Source organism: Numida meleagris, chromosome 3 (genome assembly GCF_002078875.1).
Source record: "Numida meleagris isolate 19003 breed g44 Domestic line chromosome 3, NumMel1.0, whole genome shotgun sequence".
Classification (NCBI taxonomy): Eukaryota; Metazoa; Chordata; class Aves; order Galliformes; family Numididae; genus Numida; species Numida meleagris.
In genome coordinates this window covers 76,103,373-76,124,351 of record NC_034411.1, presented here as the reverse complement: position 1 = coordinate 76,124,351, position 20,979 = coordinate 76,103,373, and the positions used below count along the sequence as shown (strand labels likewise).

Below are 20,979 nucleotides of genomic sequence, written 5' to 3'. Positions count from 1 at the left end.
TTTTTTTTTTTTTTTTTTTGCCACGATTATCTTAATGCTTTTCTAGCATTTAGCACTCGGAACTCTCCCTGTGTCTAATTGTTCTGTGGATTTTCTGGTTTCTGCAGTCTTTAAAGGGGGCACAAGGGTGTGTCCCCAAGGGAGGAGTTACTGATGTTCCTCACCACCTCTCCACACTTCAGTAGGAAGAGGACTGAGAGCTGGGAGCACTCCCATCCTCTGCTGCACAGATAAGGCTTTCTTTGCTATTCCATAAGCCTCCATTCAATCTGAAGATCTTTTCAGCATTCAAATGGTAAATGGCATCAAAGATCACCAGCCACAGCCAGTAAGACAGTCTTCTATGGAGAAATCATGATGTGGAGCATCTGTCACCTGTGGTGACTTCAGGGATCACAGGTCATGTTCCAGGTGGGCAGGTGAGTCAGCTGAGCTCCACATGGAGGACAAAGAAGGCCGCAGGATGAAGTGTAGGGAGTTTCGTGTTGTGTTGCAGTGATGTAGTCTTCTAGTACTAATCAGTAATAGTTTGGTGAAAGCTCCTCTTGTTTGGATGTGAAGAGCATAGATCCTATCTACCTCCCACAAATTACTGTTGTGATGACTTTCTTCAAAAGAAAAGGCATCACCTAGAGAAAAGCAATCACTAAAGGAAAAAAGTGCCAGGTTATCTGAAGCTTTGTCTCTCCTGATTGCAATCATATTGTATTCTCAGGTAAGGAGAAGCTCCTGTAGCAATGGAGGTAAGAAGCAGTGGCTGTTCAGCACCTTTGTGTTGTGGTTATTGGGACTCCGAGATCGTTTTCAGGGTATCCCTAGTACACAGATGCTGCCCCACTGGGGATGGTTTCAGCAGGCAGACCTAGAGCTGGATGCAGCTACGGAAACTGGCCAAGTCCCTCATATCTCCCTGCCCAAGCAGGTAGCCAGCCAGCTGAGGTGGCCAGGAACAGTGGGTGGACAATGGGGCCTTCCTCGCCTCTTCTACAAACAAAGAGCTCGAGATTGTCAGAGTTCTCAATCTAGTCCTTTCTTCTAAATCCCCACTAAAATAAGTCTGTGTTTCACAATACGACACCTCCACTCATGGAAACGTGGGAAGGTGCTGCTCACAGAAGTGCACAGCTCCCCATGTGTGACCCAATTAGAAATGCAACAAGCCCTTTAAGACCCCTACCAATCATGATGGCACTTCAGGAGCCTGCAGAAGATGCCATCAAGTGGCAGGAAGGTATCACTACAAGAGCAAGCAATGCAATCATCTTTGGGCAACACCATCTTTGAGAAAGTTATATCTGGTCGTGACTTAACTACATAATCAAAATAACCAGGATGTCTGTGGGCCGTGGTGAAGATTTGAGTGACATCCATCTCTAATTATGTTAATTGCACAGCTTGTTTTTTTCCTTCCAGAAACCCTTAGGCTTTTGTTTGCAGGGAATAAATAAAGAGGGATTAGTTACATTTATCTGTGTTTTCCCAAGTCTTAACAGAATAACTGTTATGTGTAATTAAGTAATTTGGCTGTCCTTGACCAAGCTGATAGCAAATTACCAGTGTAGGGTAAAGCATTACTTACAAGGTCTCATTCCATTTTATGAATAGATTACATGGATCTAGGATTTATTGATTTTTATTTATTTTTTGACAGGAACAACTGGAAATAACAGTCTTAGGAAGGCAAAAATGCAACCTCCTTTGACAAGCTGTCTTTGTCTAGCAGCATGGCTTGTCTGTCTGTCTTCTCCACAAAGACTCTGCACCAAGGCAGCTGCACAGTAAGTCTTTTCATCCACAGCTCTGCCCTGGCCAGTGTCAAACATACACTGGTGGGATATATTCAGGTAGCCTTTGCTAAGCAATATCATCCTGGATTTCCTGTCTGTGATCTAGTTAACTGATATATAAATAATTCACACTCTTCTAGAATCCAGCTTAGCTGCTTCCCCCATGCTTTGCTGCTTCTCAAATCACTAATCCATACACTCTTTAAAAAAAAGAAATCTGCTTTCAGTGAGGTTTCCCATATAATTGTCACCACAGATTGATGAGCTTCTCTTCAGGAACCAAGAAGCGCTGATGTGCAGAGAGAACATAATACCATCCTGTCTCAAAATATATTCCCTTGTCCAAGATACAGAAACCTTTCCATTTACTTACCTTGAAGATACTTTACTGAGCATAGTAGACTGCTACATATTCCCAGGGAATATATTCTTCTTACAACAGAGACATGATACCTTGTCTTAAAATTTAGAAATCTCATTCTACCGTTGTGGTTTTTTAGGTTACATTAAGATAATATAATCACATAAATGTACTTCATACTATGCATTCTCAGCACTCAGCCAACAGAAGGCTGGGGAGTACATCCACATCTCCTGACAAACAGCAAAAAGAAAACAAAATCTTCCAAAGAAACAGTGCACTGATGTATGTGCTGAGAAACCTGGCCAGAATTGGTTACAGCCAACACCATGCTGTCGAAAAAGTGGTATCAGGGCTAGGTCATCAAAACTGAAAGGCAGCAATGAATTGCAGTTAAGGGGTGTAGGTTTTTTTTGTTTGTTTGTTATGTTTTTCGTCTTCCCCTTGAAACTAGCACTCAGGGCAGAAAATGAAACTCTTTCATAAACCCCATTTTGTGGCTTTGTCTTCCAAATACTCTGGGGGAAATAAGGGGAGGAGATTCAATGAGTGCATCCAGAAGAAACCTGGGATACAGCCAAGAGTCGTGATCTGGACAGTGCCAAGAGGACAGGAGCCCAGAGAGGAGGGAGGGAAGTTTTGTTGAGGTTTTATCCCTGCCAGTTCTACCCCACAGCCTTGTTAGTAAGCACTAATGGCTACGTTATTTTTAGTACATGCAAACCCTTTGTTCTAATAAAGTGGTCATGATCTTCCTGTTTCTCAAGGAAACCAACATGGGTTTCCTCAGGAAAGTAAACTGAGCACAACCATGCCTGTGCTGGAGAAGGAGAACAACACACTCTTCAAGGGCAGGGAGAGGCAGAGCAGGGCTAGCAAAGTCATTTCTTCAGGCTGTCTGCACAGCCAGCTTTGACCAATCTTGCTCTTCAGGTGTACAAGGAGTGAGAAGCAGGCAGGATTTTTGCATGGGCTACCTTCTTTGAGGCTGTGTGCCCTGTCCTCTGTGCTCAGGCAGCAGCCCCTAGGGAACTCCACCTGCCCCCACCTACCAGACCTACCCCACCTATCTACCTTCCAGGCCATAATTTTGGCATGAAGCCTTCGTCTCCTCTCCTCCATCTCCCACATGCAACATCACCAGTTCCTACAGTTTGCCAGAACTCCACAAAGAGCAGTCATAGTTGTGCCATCTTGCTCTGAAAAGAGATTTCCAAAGGAGTTTTATTCCTGCTGAGCTGTAATTGAGAGTTTCATACACACCCCTGAGAAAGGTTACTAATTATTTGGCTTATTTTGTGAATTTCTGCAACACTGTCAAAACCCTAGATTCCACGGTCAAGAATATGAGATCCATTGTCCTTTCTTAGTTAAAGGGAGCTCAAACTTAGTTGTTTCCTTTTTCTCTGACATGGGGAGACTCAAAACTTCTTTCTCCAGTAGTCTAGTTGTTACCTCTTTGACCATAAAAAGTAAAGGTATAAAGGATCCTGAAGAGGCAAACAACCATATTATATTACTCTCATATTTTTATGGCAGAGAACAAGCATGTCAGAAACCTGCTGCTTTTTCCCTGGAAACCTGTCTTTTTATGTAGGTGCTTCTTAAGACAGAATAAAAAATACGAAAAGTCCTCATTCACTTCCCTTTTAAATTGCAGTTAGGGGAAAATCATACAACAGCAAAGTCCGTTTTCCCAAATGGTCTTATACAACCAGCAGCATGGCAACCTGGAGCTGTCTCTGTTCCTTCAGTTGTTAGAGTCTTGTCCGATTCACAGGAGGGAAGAAAAAAAGCCCAATCTGTTTGGATTCCTTGCAGCAGCTCTGTAAGTGGCCAGATCTGCTTCTTTGTGGCTGCTGCCCCATGCCTCAATAGAGCGCATGGATATCCCAGGAGCTGCTCACCTGACTTTCCTCCTTTAGAAAGAGTGTTGCAGCCCTACCACATAAACTTTCTGTGCTTGGCTGTCTGAGAGCCCCATGGAACTCAGAGGCAGGCTTAAGTTAGACCCTCTGTCCCCACACTTTCCCCAGAAAGCTCCCGAGCTGGGAAGACGCTGTAGAAAAGCTCTTTCTCTCCAGACACCTTGGTCTGTTGACCTCATTAGCAGTAGAGGCCATCTGTAACAGATTTTTCTTTCATCTGATTGCTGATTGTGTAGAAACTCTTGCTACAATACCTACTCCCTGTGCAATTTTTAACAGTCTTGGACTCACATCCTCTGTATTTGGTGATGCATCATCACTCCTTACGAAATCCTGGAGTGTTTGAGGGCAGCTTTTTGATTTGGAGGGCTGCATAGAGCAATGGCTTTCTCCTGGTTCCAGGCTTTCAGCTGCTGCAGGGATCAGGAGCAAACAAAATGGATTAACACTGAGTTGTGTGCCTGCTGACAAAGTCTCTCTTCTATTCAGAGGTAGTTCCATCTTTGCAAAGGTTTTTTTCTTCAAAGATATTTTTATTGAATATTTATTACAGTAGTCGCTTTTGTCAGTCCCTCATATGCATTGGGCATTGTGGAGATTTAACACGGGGAAAGGAGACGATTCCCTGAACTGGTGGTGAAAGATCAAATATTTGTACTCTCCTAAAAACAGAAAACCTCATTTAGTTCTCCAGCTTCTCTTACATGACAGCACCCATTCTGTTTTACATGGTGCCAACAAGATACTTAAAAATTTCCTGGACATAATAACCCCTTCTGCCTTGGCAGCTCAGCAAGAACAGCTTTCTCAGAAACCTCCCTAACCAATTCACTTCGCCAAGCCCTCACTTAACAAATCCTGCAATAGCTTCCAGCATTTTCCCACAAGCGATACCAAATTAATGGGTCTGTAGTTTCCTGGTTGGTGTCTTGGCCTTTTCTTGTCTCATTAGGCACATGCCGGCCCGCTGGGAGAAATGTGCTGCACTGATAAAGATGCAGGATGAGGTTCATTTCATGTCCCAGTTTCCTTTTGCATTCTTGGACCCACTCATATCAAAATGTTGCAGTGAATGTGGTTAAGATAAAAAGATCAACATCCCTCAGTATGGGCACTTCTTACTTTACGTTTAATCCAGTGCCCTACATTGTCCCACAAAGTTAATGCATACTATTCCAAATGTGTCTTGCACTTCTGATCTTAGCCCAAATTCAAATGAGCACATTCTTAAAATATATTTGGGTGCTTCATTGTACTTGCAAATAAAATGTTCATAAAAGAAGTTTAAGGACCTAGCAAATCTAACTTTATGCCTCTGTAACGTGATCCAATCCAAAACAGTATATGAAATCATCGCATTTTTAAGTAGCGTTACTTGGAGCACACAATGCTATTTTCTCTGTCATATGTTTAGAGTCTGTGTCCTTAAACAACAGACTTTTCTTGGAAAAAACAGCAACAAACAGGGTTTTGTTCTTTTTCTAAACAGTTTCAATTCTCTTTCTCCCTTTTACTAAAATTGTTTTTTTTACAAGTATCTCTGTAAAACCCATAAATAGCTAATTCCTGCACTTCAGTTGTACATGTCAATGCTCATACTTCACTTTCCTCACTTCTTTTGGCCATCAGATATGCTGCATATGTGACAGAGTTCATCTTTTCTTCCTTCAGAGAAAGGCGTCAGTAAATCAAAATACCAAGTAAAGCCACTACCCATACCCACAGAGAAAAGAAGTTTTTTTTCACAGAATCTTGAGTTCAGATTGCTAATAATTTTACTTGATTTAAGTATCCAACTTAATTACTCCCCTAGTACAGGTAGGTAGCATTGGCCCCAGGCTTCTTCAAGGACTAACAGTACTTTCAGTGCTGAGGATGTGCTCTAGGAGTTCTGAACATAACTTCTTGTTCAGCGTCCTTGAGCATCCTCCCACCACCAAGTCCTCACGTACCCTGGGCAGGAAAGCTTCCCACACTTCCTTGTGGCACTGAGCCATTGCACATCCAGGAATACAGCCACAGTAGAGTGAAGAGTAAGAGACTTTGGTCAGCCTTGTTGTGAAGATACCAACCCGAAAGGGAAGTGATACAAGTGTCTCAGGTTGTTTCTGTTTGATTTCTCTCTGATGTGTTATCATTTATCACCATAAATGATAATACCAAGTATCTCAGGAAAGTGAGAATAATACTTGGAGACAAGAAGATAATGTATTTCATTTATAAGCCAATTTATGCCTATTATCACCTAGAGTACTCTTCTTTTTTTTTTTTTTTTTTTTTCCTGTTGGCCTATGCTTTTGGTTGGCACTGCATCTTCTAACATTTTACATGAAATCAGCATACTGTCCCCATGTATTCCTGAGGAGGCTGATAGCCAGCTCTTGCCTGTTCCTGGGTGCACAGATGCTTGAGTGTCTGTTTCTGGCCAGAATGCAGTGGGAGAATCCCTTCTTTAGAGGGGTCGTGGACAACTTTTTTCTGGATTTATTGCTATAACCTCTGAACCAAGCATCCATTAATTAGTGCCTTCTCCTACTCAGACCCCTGAGCAGACTTGCAAGCTATATCCATGGTGCATTTTCACTCTACAATTCTCAGATTACAGTTGAAGGCAGCGTATCTGAAGTAAAAGTCCCTAACTGGTCAACAACAGTCATGAACCTGAGCACACTTTTTTCTTCTGGGGGTTGGTAGCAATGTTGTATATCAGCATCCTTTGATGTTGCTCTCAATTGTTTCAGAAGGAAAAATTAAAAAGGGAAGTCTTATTTCTGCTCCTCCTCCACCAGTGCACCTGCCTCTCCCAAGTCCACTATCTAAAGGAAAAGGTAACTGTTGCTGGAGTGAAATTCCATGGTATTCTCACCACTTTATCTAATAGTGAGCAGTTGGATAAATGTCGCTGTATAGTCTGGAAGATGTTCTCAAACTCTTCTCGCTACTTTTGATGCTCATCTCCCCCAGCAATATTGACTCTTGAAAGGCACTCAGCGCTTGACACATTTTACCTCCAACTACTATCATCAGTGCATCTCTTACAGTTTATAACTGACTGTTACACCCATCTCAAATATTCCCTCAGTGGGTATAAAACATCTTCTTCCTGACAGTGCTTTTGAAAATCCCTCTGTGTCAGTAGCACCATCTCTGACAGCCTGTGTTCCTGTCCCGAGCAGGCTAATGTCCTGCTTGATTTCAGTCAGCTCATTCGACAGTTCCTCCGTCAATCTTAAGAAGAATACCTGTGACCAAATTGTCCCAGTGCCATTCTCTGGAGACATCACTTACACTGACTCTTGAGGTGACAGCATTAGGCATTCTCTGTCACATCCAGAACAATGTCTGACACCACTGCAGAGTACTATCAGCCCAGGCAACTGCTGTGGCCTTTATGATCTAGAAGGGATGCAGCCAGGGCAAGAAATGTCCATCAGTCCCTCTAGCAATGTATATGTATCCCCCACTGTTGCATTTCAGCATGCAGGGTACTGGGTTTTGCTTCTGTCACCAGGGCAAAAGGAAACAGATTCAGCAGAAACCTCTTCTCCTTCCTCACATCTGTAAAGAAGTAAGGAAAGGGCAGAGCAAAAAGAGACCCTATTGAAGGCATGAAAATGCTCCTTCTGTGTTTGTGACAGCTGATGCCTGCAGGTTCTGGAAAGACAGGGAAGTCATTGCAGCTCCTGGATATTTCTCCTCAGCCACTGGCTATTGTCACACCTTGTGCTTTTTCCATACTTCAGGCAGCTCCATGATCTGTCTCTATGGTCTCTAGTTTTGTGACTTGCGTTTTTTCATTTCTGCCTCCGGACTCACTCCCTAAGACATTTCAGATTCTCTGTAATTATAGCCAACATTATGGGAGTACTAGCATTTGCCCTAAGGTTCAATATGAGCTAGGCAGATGCCCTTTGCTCAAGAATTTTTTATTTTGTTGTCAAGGGTTAATTAGCTGTACAATAATCCTTTATCTCTCCCTGTCTTGGAAATCTAAGGATTTTTGTTGTTACAGATTACAGCCTGCTGTTTCATCAGTTCTGAAACTGCAGGTTTGACTCAGAAACCTTAGCTCAATCATGAACAATGTCAGGTCTTCATCTTCTCTTTACACTGTCCGTTTAGCAACATACTGCTCATTTCAAGGGCAGTTCAACACTTGTCAAATATCTGTAAAAATTTAGTAGATAACCACCTCAGCCTGAGTGGATAGAAAATGATTAAAAATATCAAGTTCCTCAGGACCACCTATTGTCAACAATAAAGCTGCCTCGTGTCTTTTTTGATCTTTGCAGAGATGGCATAAGGCTGTCTTTATACTGTGTTCAGTTTTCTATCATGTTTCTGGAAAACTCGGCACTGGCAGTGCTCTCCTCTGCCTTCTAATTCCAGGAGCTCTGGCCCAGGGCAGCTTCCCCATGGTGTGCTGTGCTGCCTGGCTGGCACTCAGAGCCATGGAGTGTCCAAAGTTGGATTTCTTCTGGCATCTCCAGCTCTAGGGGATCAGCATGGGGTTAGCCAGAGCCTCTGAAACACACCACAGCTTGTTCCAGAAGGTTCTTGGCAAACTCTCTCAAAGGTACCTTTCCTTTTTGCCTTTTGTGATCATTTGCTGGTCAGATCTGCTTTTCTGGTAACAGCCTCCAGGCCTTGGGTGTTAACATTCACAATTATGTCAGAGTAAGGGAGGTCAGCGCTCTGTGGTGGAACAAGCTGGCTGATCTGTGGCACCGGAGGAGTCCAGGTTAATGGAGATTTTCCTGGAGACGATCCTCAGTCTGTGGAACTGTTGTCTGCATCAGTCTAAAGCTTCTGGCTGCCTACCTGCATCTGAGATTTGCAGCTGAAGATGTCCTGGCATTTCTTTGCCTTGTCCATATTCTTTGCTCCAAGGGATAGAAAATCTTCGTGTCTGTCCATTGAATCCAGATTTAGTCACATTTTCAGCCTGGCTACAGGCAGTCTTTGGTTCAGCAGTGTCCAAAAAATCCATTTGTCACTTACTTTTGGTACATCTAGACATGTCTGTTCTTGTTTTCCATTCCAAATAGAGAAGGCTATAAGTAGTTACTGTCGGTGGAGAAATCTGAGACCATTTAGCTCATTCCCAGTTAGTGGTACACACACACATCCCACAGTGCTACTTATTCTGTCTCCACCACAGAAAGGACTGGGATAACACCACTAAGCTAGAGGGAACCAGAATGTTTTGAAGCATTACAGAAGCCTTCCTAAGTAAGAACCAGACTTTCAGGTGTTATCTTTCCCCCTCTTTGAACCATTCTGAAATAGGCAGTGGCTATGCTGGATCATATGATGAAGGCTATGTCCTGGAAGAGTGCCTCTGAACAGAGTGCTCTTCTAGGAGTTAAGTTCCCCACCGGCAAGGTCCTGCCATAGGCTCTTCCTGTTCTAGCTCCCATGTGTTCACTGATCAACAGATGGCTAAGAAAGCTGCGCTGATGCACGTTCTCCCAGAGCAGTGAAAAGCCTCAGGATCTGGCTGCAGGTTTGCCTGCTATCCAGCACAGAACTGCGATGCTCAAGAGATTTGCCAAATTACTGAAAGAGAGAAGTGGTGCATTAGTTCAATGGGCTTCTGAAGAGAAGAACCAACAGCATTTGAGGTTGGATCAGCTCAGTGGGAAAAATACTTCCACACAAAATACCCACTGGAATGTCAGTGAGAGTGGTTGTTTACCTGCCGCATCACCCAAATTTCTGAGAATTCATTTGCTTTGTTTCACTGCTGCTCCAGAGAGACCCAGCAGCAGAAAGATGCTACACAAGTGCATGACAGTTTTACAGTTTTTCTCTCAAGTCCCAGCTGAAGAAGTCAGAAAACTTCCAAATGCCATTATTTACCCAGTTCAGCTGGCAACTGCCAGCAAAGTAAATGAAAAATCCAGTCCCTTCCCATATTCTTTACTAAGCACTGTAACGGAGCACCTCCTCCTGTAAATGCCTGATGTTGCCAAGTCTCATCTATCAGAAGAGCACTGTTGGAATAGTACTACAGCTTCTTCTAATAAGTTACCCTTGTTTTTTTAGCGAACTCCGATAACAGGAAGTATTTTTCAAGTGTGTCATGGAAAATGAATTTCTCGCCATATTCCTTAATTGGTTTGCATTTTAATTGGCCATTTAACTGGTAATGGGAGACGTTTATATTTTGGGATTTTCTGCCTCAAAAACAACAACTCCTCATAGATCCCACTTTAACCCATAGACGTGAATCATGACATCACAGTCATTTCCATGGAAAGAAACTTACATCACAACCTTTGTTGCGTTATCAAACAGAAGCAGCTGGGTAATGTGGGTGAATAATCCTGTTCTGTATATTCAGCAATAGCAAAATGAATACTGAAAATTACTAGCAAACGAAATAGCTACTTCTATAAATACTCTCTTTTCAAAAGTTCACCCCATTTTAAAAGCCACTTGTTAAACGCTATTTAGTATATATTTAAAAGCTGGTGGATGAAGACCAAAGTCCTTGAAGCAGACGTAGAAAAAATACCTCAGAGCCAAGAGTAATGCAAACTTTCCTAAGTTTGTCTTATCTGTATGTGTGAGCTGTTTTTTTTTTTTTTCCCATCAGCCATGAGAAGGCAGTTTGATCTCTACCACTACCAACTTCCGGGGTACTTTGTTTAAAATAAATGCAACACAAGTGCTCTGTACCTCAGTTACCCCAGAACTATCCAGCACTGACTTTCATTCCTCTCAATGCTGAGACGTAACATTAAGCCCCCACCAAGATTTAGAGCTACCTATTTTCACCACAGGTAGGTAAGTGATGATCAAGCCAGTCTAACTGGGGCCAAAGGCAAACCTGATACCAGTGAGTATGACACCATGAAAGGAAAAAAAAGCTCGTCCTGATCCGAGTCACTGGGGAAGTCAGCAAAGATTCTCAATCAGCATGTTGTTACTGACAATAGCACTATTAACAAGAGAGCTCAACAGCATCTGGGCACCACGTTACTACTATTCTTAGAAAAGGTACCTCGCCAACAAGTGGAAAAACTGTGCTACTGAGGCATGTTCCTTCTTTGTGCCTAGATTATGAGGTAATTTGTTCCAGGAATTAAGGCGTACCATGCATATTAGATGCAAAATCCAAGCCATAGCCAAATGATTTGTCACTGAAGGCAAATCTGTCTGCACGTGGAGAGAAAATGTGCACCAAGTAGCACTGAAAGCTTTGGAGGAGATTTTGGGTAATAGAGCTATTCCCCTTCCTTCACACTGAAATAACCATATGGGATCTTTTTCCCCTCTTCTCTCTTGAAAATATTAGAAATCATTACCAAAGGTTGGCTACTACATTCCGTGTGCTAAAACGCCCTTTTTTCTTCTTTGTGTGAAAAAGAGCGCTGAATGCATTACATTTGCTGCCGAACAAATGCATTTGCCAGTTCTCTGAAACACCAGCACAATGCTTTAGCAGTGTTAATAAGGAGGGTGGTAATCTGAACAGCCTTATTTTTGTCTTCAGCGTTCACCCCAAAAGGAAACGTGTTTCTTACTAATAATAGTATATGTGACAGAAAATACCAAGTACATGCAACTGTTCCCATTTGTTTGCCAAAATGGATAATTCACATCAGGCTTAAAAAAGTAAAACAAAACAAACAGAACAACACCCCAAGTAAATAAATTAACCCTTCCCCTTCTACCAGCAATTCCTCTAAACCTGAATCTTGAATCTAAATTATTTTGCCAGTGACCAGAGGGTGAGTTAAAAGGAAGAACAGAGCTCATGTTTATATTCCCTGAGGACCATGTAAGAAACCATCCTGTCTGTCACATTTTTCTCTCCAGTCAACCGTTAAGTGCACCCTGCCAGTGTAAACCAGCCCTGTGGAGGAAACAGCTTATTCACACCCAAATTTTTTTTCTAGCCATCCATTTTTGTAGTGCCCAATACAGTTCTGACAGGCTCAAACACTCAACAGCCATAAATCCATCATCCTCCTGCTTACCCTCCCAAGAAATCATGTAATTGGGCTGGAAAACAGGGAGGCTTAATTGAAATTAATAACTGTTGCAGTTCTTTGTTTTGGTATCTGATTTCTGAAGTTAGACGATGTACTCACAGTTACTCTTCCAGGGTTCTCCGTAAGCTGCAATGACAAGGACTGACGCTCTTTACACCCCCTTATTTCCAGTGGATGAAGCTGTAGGGGGGAAACAAAAATGATTCAGTATCATTCAGCTCCAGATGAAACTGAGATGTGTCAGTGCTGCTGCCATACTAGTTCAAGCTCAGTGTGTCCAAATCACACACGAATAGCATACAGCCTTCCAGGGTGCTGAAAGTGATTGCCACAACTAATTCAAGGGAGCAAATGAGAGCCTATGCTTGTGTCTCATTAACAACATGTCTCATTAGCAGCAAATTCCCAGAGAAAAGTCTTCTGCTGAAAGTTAAATGGACAGCATTCCCTTTGCTACTTAACTAGATCTTTCTCCATGTCACTGGGCAGACGTCTCCCCACCCAAACTGTGCAGGCAGAAGGCAGCAGAGGGACTTGTGCCTGCATTTGTGGCCCCACTACCAGTGACGAGGCGTTCACCAAGAGCTGGTTCCGGCAGGCACCTGGCTGTGCTGTCTGGCAGGGCACACCAGGCATGGGGTTCTCCCTCACCCACCTTCCCTGTGACACCAAACACAGCCTTCAGACAAACAGCTGCATGTTTCCAAAATTACTAAGCACACTCGCTGAGAAGAGCTACGTCTGATCCCTGGTTGTGGAAACAGAGAGGCTACGGATGGCACCAGCAACCTGAGCCTTTTCCTGAGACAGTCAGGGACAGATACTCTCCAGAGTTATCTGTTTTACCCCGGGAGGGGCAACATGATGTCCAAGGCTGTGGGCAGGGGGCGGGCAGCCCTAGGGAGACTGGGCAGGGGAAGGAAGGCCTGGCTGTGGGCTTGTGGCCGTGACATAGTCTGGGACAGTCCAGCAGTGGAACTTCTCTCAAAGACTCTTTTCCCTCCAGTAGGAAGAATATAGGCACGTTTCTGTGTTTCACCACATGCACATGGATATCTGAAGATGTATAAAGCCTTTCACCTGTGCAACTATAGATAGCACTGTGTGAAGGAGAATTACTTCCTAAAAATATTCCATGATTAAAGGGCAGAGGTGGCTTGTAACTGGTACACCAAATCCACACTGTTTTGTAGAGGAAACTCTCTCTGTCTTACCTGTTTTGCCACCAAGTCACATAGAGATAATGTAGTTCCTTGCTGTGATGATTTTCCTCCATGGAGCAAAACCCTCATGAGACTCTGGTTGAATCAATCCCCCTAATACCAACCAATAGCTTAGCAGGCAGCTCATAAAAATCTAGTTTTGATATCCCAGAATCTAAGAGAACTTTTTCTCTTTCCTCTCTGTGTTTTTGGGAGACCAGCACAGCTTCTACGTGACGTATTCAGGACTTCGCTGTGAGAGGTTCACAGCTAGGCCCAGGCCCACTTCTCTCTTCCCCTCTGTTTGGCAGCTGGTCACATGATTCCACACTATTTCCATCAAAAGCTCATTTTATTTGTGCAGCAGGACCTCATGGGGTGATCGTGGCACCAGACTGGAGCCTTTCTGGTCTCTGGTTCCCACGATATAATCCCAATAGAAACTATGCTTTCTAGTTGAATCTTCAAGGAAAAATATACCAAAATAATGCAAGAAGTAAATGCTTAGTAAATAAAACTCTTGCCCTTGTCACATTAATCTTCATTAGTAGAAAGCATTATCAACCAATGGTGGGAAAAGAGATGGTCCAGATCCTTCCCTGTCTCTCTGCCTGGAAGGTTCAGGCAGTGTTCAAGCCTTCTCTCCAGACCACTTCACAAGCACTTGGCTGGGATTTACTAAAGGTTTCCTTTAAAACTGTCCCTGTTCTACATCTGCCTTGCAAAGCAAGTTGCTCCAAGCTTTGACATGCTTGGATCTACTCTTCTGCAAGACAGAAAAGGCCACTGGCAGACATTCAAAGGCAATGACTTGTGATGGCATCCTTGCTCTGAGATCTCTTTGGGACATCCCATAACTCATCTTGAGGTATGGGACAAAGGACAAAGCATAATCTGATGCCATCTAGGCTGTTGTAACACCAAGGCAGGGATAGCTGTGCAGACTGAACATTGCTCTAAAAATTTTTCTTCATTGTTTGACTGAGAAATATCCCCCTTCAGTCACAGATGGACTGCCTTACTCATTCACTCTTCAGTGGACTCCAAGCATTAACAAAAATAGGCTGATCTCCACAGTTGACTAGATTTTGGGAAAGGTAATGAAGATTTGGTAATCTATAGATAAAGGCAAAACTCTAAAAACTCTAAATACTGGGGTCATTGCTGGACTTCTTAGCCTTGTAAATTTCATGGTCATTCCCAGCTCATATATATATATATCGCTAGCTAGTCTAATAATTTTCATTGTCAACTGTAGTATTCAAAGCCATGCTCTTATTTACAACTGAGAGTGTCAAAAAAAGAAAAAAAAAAGGAAAAAGTGCTAAGGGGAATAAAAAACAACACCACATAAAAGAGAAATAAAAACAAAATCTGTGTGGCTTTTGTTTTTAGTTTTGTTTTTGTATCTTTTGGTTGCTGGGGATGTTTTAGACTCTCTTCATCTTCTTGTCCTTTCAAAGAGAAGTCTGTTTTTTGCTGTGTTTTGAAGACATTTGTTCTACGTGAAGTAGTGTGGTTCCCTGGGCGGGGAGCTGTCAGCAAAGCCAAAGAGCTGCCATGCAAACCAGGCCCTGCATGAAGACTTGCCTCGTGTCTTGGGGAGCTGTCTCAGGGAGCAGCCATCTTCGGAGAGGAAAGTTTCCTCCTTTCCCAATTTCCTTCACCATCCATATTTTGAAGGGAGCCCTTTTAGCACAGTACTTATTTCTGACTCACACAGATCTGCTCCAAAGCTTGAGTAATGCCAAAAATGGGCTATTCATATTCATTCACGCTCTTGTACACATCTCTGCTCCCATAAAATGGAACACGTGTCTGATGAGCTTATTTACTTTCTAAATGTGAGGCTAGGAAGGATAGAGAGCGTGCAAGATAAAATGGTAGTACCACTGGAATAACATCACTAAAACATTTGCAAATAGAACTTCCCAGTTTGTCTGACCTCAGCCAAGCTCTGCACAGCCTGGTCATAATGATATGCAAGGAATACTTCGGTGTAGATTTTATTGTTGTGCCCTTTATAATACACACACATGTGCTCCCTTGGTTTATTCCCAAAATAACAGTGCTGCTCAGTACAGATGACTCATTCCTAAGATGCCATTTGACTCACTGCTCTTCACTTCTTACAGGGAAGAAGACAGTTAAAGTCGTCACCTGTGCAGTCAGGGAGAGTCCCGCAGGACTGGGGGCTGCTTGCAGAGCCCCATCCAAAGCAGGCCGAGTTTTCTGTGCCAGGATGCAGAGCTTTCTCAGATGCCTGACAGGAAGACAGCTGGGAGGTGTACCTAGCTGACTCGGTGTGTCAGTGCAGTGCAACATCTGCAGGGCACTGAAGAGATGCATGCATTAGGTCACACCACAAAATAGCAATCTGTCTTCCCTTTGTTCCTTTTATCTGTTCATTTTTCCTTTTTCCACTGAAGTGACAGCATTATACAAAATTCTGGTTGCTTTCTTTGTAAAAAAACATGTCAAGCTAGGCAAAATTACCTTCTTCCTCCCCTTTTCCCTTCCCTTCTCTTTCCTACGTTCTTCCCCTCCTCTTCTTGTGGACACAAATAAAAAATATTGCTCAATCCCAACTGAAGATAAGGAAAAACCCAAACAAGCAAAAGCCTGCTTTCTACATTGATGTGATCTGTCGGGAAACTTGCATAGGATACGAGCCATGTGGCCACCTTATCATGCTTTCAGAACACAAGGGCAGCCCAGCAGGCTGATTGTGTCCCAGGGCCTGGGAAATGACACCAGTATCTGTCTATTTCTCTACTCTGATTTATTTCATATACAAAAAAAAATTCCAGAAGACTCCTGCAACCTCTTGACACAAATGATTGATAAAGTCATGGCAGAGGATGAGCACCATGAGATATGCAACACTTTTTGCTATAATATTTTACATACTTTTTGAGTCTTCTATGCTTCAGAAACCTCTCAACATTCATACATTGTTTTTAGCTAGCCTTCAATTTCATTCCTACATATAAAGAAAACCACTGATATTTATCAAAGTTGTGGTTATTATAATCATCTTCTCTTTGCCTGAGCCCATGAAGATACCAGAACAAAATCATCAGGTGACACTGCAGACCCCTCTTCATGTCGTATAACTGTGAAAAGTGTACATGAGATACTATGTTCTCTGTTTAGTCCTGGGACCTTTCTCTGAGATGTCTCTTGGGAGTGAGCAAGCATCCTAGGTGAGCCACTGTCCACCAAGACATCACTGCAGAAACCAGAATCCCTTTTCTTGTTCCAAAAATAAGGAACATGTTCTTTCCCATATTGTTGGCATGCTGCCCCCAGTATCACAGGGATATTTATATTTCTGCTAAAAGTTTGTTGGAATTAAAGGGCAGGATTCAGGAATATCCTCACAGAATTATTTTGCATATATGTATTCAGTACTATGAGTCTACTTCAAAGGTAAAAAAAAAAAGAAAAAAAAAAGGAAAAGAGAATCAGCTCTTCAGAAGTATTTTTATGAACCTTTGGGATGAGTCATCTCTGGCAGAGGAGATTTAACAGGATGCTAAGAGGGGCTGACTCCACACCAAAGCAGGGAAATCACTTCTCCTTCAGTATGACAGTTGGTTTTTAACAGGATCTCCCCATATCACCACAGTGGGCCCCAGTGTGTAATGGACAGACAGCTCTCTTTGGTGCCAAGTGTGGCATGGCCAGCTCATGAGATGGGCTAGGGGGGTGAAAGGAATAGTGACAGGAATTCTCTGCTACTTTGAGAAGGATTCAGAAAGGCTTTTTATTTTTTTATTTATTCAGAAAAATTCATCTTCTCTGAAAAGAACCCTCACCTTTCCTTATCAGGCACGGGAATTCAGTAGCAAACAGAGCCATCTCTAAGCTCTCAAGTACCTCTCAATCTGCTTGCTACAAGGGCACTAAGATTCCCCTCTACCTCTGTGGCAGATAAAATAGCTCTGAGTTGTGTGTTCAGAGGTGTAGGTTAGTCCCCAGATATATCAGACAGAAGCCTATAATCACTTGAGTTTTTGTCTGAGAGAGAGCTGAGAACATGCTGCATTTCTTAAATCGACTTATTAACATGATAACTAATCTAATGGATGACTTCAGATGTTTGAAAGCTAAAGGCAGGAGCAAGTGTGCATGCACATGAGGACAGCTTCATTTCTAAGTCAATTTGCTACTTGCCTAGAATTAAAAAGAGAATGACAAATCTAACTCTGCAGAGTTTAATAGGAGATAGCAAACTATGACCACGGCAGGCAGGGCAGGGAGTGGGAGGGATGGTGTCTTCACTACTGCACATAGGATTTTCTGTCATACTCTTAAATCCAGTGACTGAAAACTTTAAATAATGAATTACTGTGTGCCATTTTAATGTTAGTGTAGAGATTATGTTAGTGTAATGTTAGTGTAGGTTCATTTTTCAATCAACAGTTAAAAGGAAAACCAATGTTTTCCCAGATACTCTTTCAATGCATCAAGCATTTGTCATAGAAAAATGCATACTGTAGGAAATGTCCTTCTTTTGAGATGTACTCAACAAAATCATCCAGTGTCTTCAGTCGCTAACTCCATACCTACAGTGTGAAGGAGGGTCCTCAGAGGCCCTTAACCCTTATCATATAGAATCATAGAATGGCTGGGGTTGGAGGGGACCTTAAAGCCCACCCTGTTCCAACCCTCTCAGGCTGCCCAGGGCCCCATCCAAACTGGTCTTGAGCTCCTCCAGGGATGGGGCATCCACAGCTTCTCTGGGCAGCCTGTGCCAGCGCCTTACTGCCCTATGAAGAATTCCTTACTAACGTCTAACCTAAGTGTTCCCTATTTTAGTTTAAAACCATTCCCCCTTGTCCTATCTATTTTAGATCAGATTTCAAACCCATGATCATCTTTCTGCCATAAGTATGTTTTCAGCTTGAGTCTTGACCCCCTAAATATACACATATATGAAAATGATTGATTTTATGCAAATAGCCTATGAAGATTTAAATATTCGCAGAATCAGGGCCATACACTGCAAAGCTCCTTTGAGTAGAAGCAATGTCTTTCCTGCCCGAGGCACAGCTGTACAGTGCCATATGAATAAACAATAAAGCAAAGCATGAGATCAGAGAAGTATAACCGTGCTCTGACACCTCAGGTTTGGATTGCTTAAAACCACATCAGTTCTTGGCAAGGCTGACCTAACTCATGATCCTGAGAGCTCAATAAATAGAGTTTCACAGAGTTCACCATGTATTGGTTTTCTGATGAAAACTTTAGAAATCATGGGTCTGTTTGCTCTCCACAACAGTCTCGTTCTGACAGTGTTGTATAAGCATCGTGATTTCTCTTGTTGCTCTGAGCTAGGTTTCTTTCCATGCCCTGAACACGCTATGCACCAAGATTTCCTTGTTTTTTGCTCTCCACCCCAGAGGAAGCTGTGCTTTCACAATGTATTATTAACACGTGTATGTTGTTTGTGAACTACTCTGGTACCCTTCAGCAGAAAAAACATAATCTAAATGTAAAATAGCATTACTTTGATACATAAGGAGTCATCAAAACTCTGGCATCTTTACTGTATGCATGAGACGTGCTTGGATGCTCAGAATGATCCTCTTTGGCACATAAAACACTGGTACCTTGTCGTTTCCTCACTGAGATCTGGAAGTACATGAGCAAAGTCTGATTTCTAAATAACTCTTGCGTGCAACTTCCCTGCAGGTCTGAAGAGTTCATAAGAAAACCAACCTGTAAATGACAACTGATTCTTAGTAAACAGTACTACATAATAAGAAGAAATGCCCAAATTATGGAGGAATGCTGCTCCACTGGTTGACATATCAGGTATTTTGTTGACTTGTAGCACACTAGTGTGAAATCTGGAGGAGATGGAGGCACAAAGCCTGGAGTGCTTCCTTGGCATGAACCCAGAATCTCACAGCAAGGTGGGTGCAGTTCCCCCTCGGGGGAACTGTCGGAGGGAGGCAGCCATGGTCCTGCTCTGCTGTGGTTTTCTGGCTTAATGGGAACAGCTGGTCAGTGAAGTAGTGTCTGCTAGACATTTCACCGTGGGAAGCACCTGCCAGTAAATCAAAAGGGAGTGCACAGCTAAATGAGGCTCCATTTGAATTCGCACCTAGGGCTGACAGATGAGACCTTCACTGTTCTTTCACGTTTCTCACTCTGCTGCCCCCAGCCTAACGAGCAGCCATGTCAGGAAAGGCCGTTGTCATGAGGCAGTGCTCTGGCAATGACAGCCAGGGACAGAGGGAGGAGGGATGTCACCTGATGTTTTCTTTCCTTTCCTGAAGAACCCTAACAACTGATTGCGAAAGGCCAAAGAGCTCCATCATCGCAATGGTGGCAGTATCTGGCCCCACTGTGTGTCCATGCCAGGCAGCAGGCCTGAAGGAGGGGGCACTCATTGCCAGCCCTGGGCTGCCTCTTGAAGGCATAAGGGGAATTGAATTTGCTGCTTATGCGAGCACCAGCAGCTTCCAGTCTGCCAGAAGGCCTCAGAGTGTGATCAATAGGAAAAAAATCACTTTTCAGGCCACTGGGGTAATGCAAGCCACTAGCCAAAGCCTTGTGAACAAGGATAGCTAGTGGGATTGTACTGTAAAGATTAATTGCCACGGACTGGAGAATCAGTTTGGGTTTCTTTTGAAAATTACATTACACATAACCAAAGCATGCCACGCACCACCAAGTGTACCAGAGGCCATTTCTGGTGTATACACAAATCTGGATAAATGCATCTGTAAGGAAAGCTGCTGTGTAAGATTGGTGACCATTGCCTCAGTTTCCCAGTTACCAACCTCCTGACTGGAAGAAACCCCGAGCACCTCCTCACTTGCAAGGCTTTCCAGAAGTTTCAAAGCTGAAAATAGTGCATAAAATGCCAGTAGAAACAAGGAATCGGGACTGACTGACTTTTTACAGATATGCAAGTGTATTGACATTCCAGTTAGCTTTTTATATAAAAATACACACTTGTATCATGCACACGCACATATGCACACATAAAATGGATTGGATTTGTTCTGAAGCTTCTGATAACAGCAGTGACACTCTTTACAAGTCGCAGGCAGCCATATTCCCTCCAGAAGTCATCTGGTAGGAAAATATCAAAAGCAGAATGTGCAGGCTTTTAAAGAAATGTGTAGGAGAAAAACAAGCTTATTTCTGTTTTAATCCAAACTGAATCATATGTCTTATGTCAAAGCTATAAAAAACAAGGAAGGTAAAAGAGGTAATTCTTGTACTCCAAACTTTTTTTTAATCTTGTTTGAAGAATTTCCTTCTCTTAACAGAAAAGAAGCTAAGAATGGTCAGTTTCTAGCAAGGTAATTTCACCACTTTCCTATCATTAAGAAGGCGCTGAGGAGGCACATCCTCTCCTGGCGGAGGCTGTCGCAGCTCCTCAGGCTTCAAAGTAACTAGGACGATTTCCAACAATGGAGGACACGATCGTCAGATCTTTACTGAGTGAAAACACATCCTGCCTGAAACTATCTGGGAGAGGAAGTTTCTCTGCAGACACCTAATAAAATACTTTCAGAGGTCTGTGAAGGAGATCAGTTGATCCCGTTTTCCTGACAAGGAGAGGAGGGGCTCAGCACCAGCCGCTGCCATTACCGCCCTGCAGGAGAAGCACTCAGCCCCTGGCCCTGTTCCCAAAGCCCCAGAGGAGCAGCAATGTGGATCAGATGAGACCTT

The 20,979-nt window shown here is 43.0% G+C and overlaps 1 long non-coding RNA gene across 1 annotated transcript in view; it reads right to left on the bottom strand.

The window, feature by feature from the left end:
* Positions 1 to 13,566, bottom strand: part of LOC110396732 — a 17,506-nt gene extending 3,940 nt beyond the window's left edge. Inside the window, exons 1-2 of the long non-coding RNA XR_002437212.1 lie at positions 13,294 to 13,566; positions 12,179 to 12,259 (exon numbers count right to left, since the gene is read on the bottom strand). This is a non-coding gene — a long non-coding RNA (uncharacterized LOC110396732). The remainder of the gene's footprint in view (positions 1 to 12,178; positions 12,260 to 13,293) is intronic.